Source organism: Brassica oleracea, chromosome C9 (genome assembly GCF_000695525.1).
Source record: "Brassica oleracea var. oleracea cultivar TO1000 chromosome C9, BOL, whole genome shotgun sequence".
Taxonomy (NCBI): domain Eukaryota; kingdom Viridiplantae; phylum Streptophyta; class Magnoliopsida; order Brassicales; family Brassicaceae; genus Brassica; species Brassica oleracea.
The window spans coordinates 46,684,538-46,687,778 of NC_027756.1; positions in this window are offsets into that span (position 1 = coordinate 46,684,538).

The window sequence follows — 3,241 nt, forward strand, 5'->3', positions numbered from 1 at the left end:
TTACAGTCACTTGAGGGTCTTTCGGTGTAAGGCATTTGTTCATATTCCCAAGGTTGATAGATCGAAGCTTGAGATGAAGTCGCGGCAGTGTGTGTTCATTGGTTATGGTCAGGATGAGTTCGGGTACAGATTTTATGATCCCGTTGATAGGAAGCTCGTAAGGAGCAGAGATGTTGTGTTTATGGAAGATCGAACGATTAAGGACATTGAAAAGTCCAAAAAGCCAACTCAGATTTTTGAGAGTTTGATCGATACTTCTACATCGGTTCACGGTGAGGTTGAGGTTGAGGTTCAGGATAATGCACCCAGTGCAGATGCTCCCGCACATGAAGATGGTAGTGGTGATCATGGTGACGATCATGGTGAGACACCAGCTGCTGAGAACCAACCTACTATTGTTAGAAGATCTGAGAGAGGTCTTAAACCGTCGACAAGGTATGATCCTAGTGAGTATGTATTACTTACTGATGGGGGAGAGCCTGAAAGCTATGATGAAGCTTTGGATGATGAACACAAGGATAAGTGGTTTGGAGCCATGGATGAGGAGATGGATTCTTTCGAGGAGAACCATACTTTTGAGTTGGTGGAATTGCCTAAGGGCAAGAAGGCTCTGCTTAATAAGTGGGTGTACAGAATTAAGCATGAGGATGATAATTTGCCACCTCGACACAAGGCTAGATTGGTTGTGAAAGGCTACAACCAAAATAAGGGAATTTATTATGATGAAATCTTTTCTCCTATTGTGAAGATGCCATCCATTCGGGTTGTACTTGGATTGGCAGCGAGCCTTGATCTAGAGGTTGAGCAAATGGACGTGAAGACTGCTTTCCTTCATGGTGATTTGGAGGAAGAGATCTACATGGAACAACCGGAAGGCTATGTGCAAAAGGGCAACGAAAATTTGGTTTGCCGCTTGAAGAAAAGCCTTTATGGATTGAAGCAAGCACCAAGGCAGTGGTACATGAAGTTCAAGTCTGTTATGGGGGAGCATGGTTATGCAGAGACTGATTCAGACCATTGTGTATTTGTGAAGGTGTTCGGTGAGGATGATTTTATCATCTTGTTGCTGTATGTCGATGATATGTTGATTGTGGGCAGGAACATGGACAAAATTAAGAAGCTGAAAGAGCGGCTAAGCATGTCATTTGCCATGAAAGATATGGGTCCAGCGAAACAGATTCTCGGGATGAGAATTATTCGAGATAGAGGTGAGAAGCTGATTCACTTATCTCAGGAGAAGTACATTGAAAAAGTACTTAAGCGGTTTCACATGGACAAGTCTAAAGTGTTGAGTACTCCTCTTGCTCCACACTTAAGACTGAACAGTCAACAAAGTCCGAAGACATACGCGGAGAAGGAAGATATGGCGAATGTTCCATACTCTTATGCAGTGGGTAGTTTGATGTATGCCATGGTCTGTACAAGACCGTATTTAGCCTACGCCGTTGGAGTTGTCAGCAGGTTTCTCTCAAATCCGGGAAGAGAACATTGAAATGTTGTGAAGTGGATTTTGAGATATCTCAGAGGGACTTCTAATTTGAAGATTACATTCGGAGGTAAGAAGCCTTTGCTGGTCAGTTTCACTGATTCTGACATGTCTGGAGTCCTGATTCTAGCAAATCTACTTCGGGTTACTTGGTAACATTTGCGGGTGGAGCTGTGGCATGGCAGTCAAGGCTGCAAAAGTGTGTTGCACTATCTACCACTGAGGCAGAGTTCATTGCCGCACCTGAAGCTTGTAAAGAGTTGTTGTGGATGAAGAACTTCTGTGAAGAGATCGGTTTCAAGCAAGAAAAGTATGTGTTGCTTTGTGATAGTCAAAGCGCTATTTGTCTCGGGAAGAATTCTACATTTCATTCGAAGTCAAAACACATTCAGAGGAGGTATCATTGGATACGTGATGTGGTTGCTTCTAAGGAAAATTGGAGCCTTCGTCGTAAAAGGAGGGTCATTGGCCGATTATAAATAGGGAGGACAAGCTCCATAAGAAGACACACCATCTTAGAGATCAAAACTTGAGAGAAAATAGATTTGTGAGTTTTTTTCTATTTTGAAACTTTGCTTGAGTTTGAAGTTTGTAGAAGAAGAAGAGAATTTGTTTCTCTTCCCAGAGAAGCTTTTCTAAACCCTCTTGTTTTCTTTATTTCTATAATAATCTCAATTATGTATTGTGTTTTTGATTCCATGTGTGAGTAATCTATTACTTAGGCTAGGGTGATTCAAAGGAATCCATGAATCCATGAAAGTGATGTGTTAAAAAAGAGGTAAATCATTTGGTTCTTCATCTAGGTTGATCTTAAAGCTTGAATTAGAAGGTACACCTAGTTCATGATCATTAGGAAGTTCAACACACCAAAAGCGATAGTTAAACTCATGAAAAGAATCTAGATGAGCAAGTCTTCGTAACCAACGAGAGTTGTTGTTATGGAACTTGTGAACAAATCGAACCTGTTAAAATGCGTGTTTAGAATTATGAATATGGCGAGAGTTGATATTTAAGATTCTAAAACATAGGATTTAGTACTGTGAGAGTAGGCTAAATTACTTAAGCTGTTTGAGTTCATGAACGGTTCAAATACATATCCCTTGTTTAATGTTTGTTTCTTGATTTATGTCATTTCCGAGAATTACCCTATGCCTAACGTTTTAATCAATAAATTAAATTTCATTTCAATTTATTACCTACAAGATGTGACAATTAAAAACCACAAAACAAACAATCATTTTCGTTCTAGCTTGACTTTACTCTAGTATATTCATAGTGCAACCTTGGACTCTGTGGAATTCGATCCCTAAATACTACTGCGCACTACCGTGCACTTGCGGTTGGTTTTAGTAGTAAAACCTGAGTACATCATGATGTTAGGAGTTTTCAAGGCTCCAAAGACAAATGTTGTAGTATAAATGATTGTCGAACCAATTCTAAGGGAATTCAAAGCAATGAGAATGCAAGTACTCACTCAATCTAAGTGCAACCAGTGATTTCAAATGATTTCTAAGCTAATGAATAAAGCTGATTCAGTTTCAGAATAATAAGAGCGGTAAATGAGTTGACTTTCTTAACTAAGGAAAATGAGAACTCATGGGCATAGGAATTAGACCTTGGGTGATCAAGTTTCAAACTAAGGATGGCAGACGAACAATCAAACTATCAACCTTAAGCTTAGACACGATTCTAAACAAACTCTATGTCTAGATGAATGTTCATTTATTAACACATTTCAAACAACAAATGTCTTTG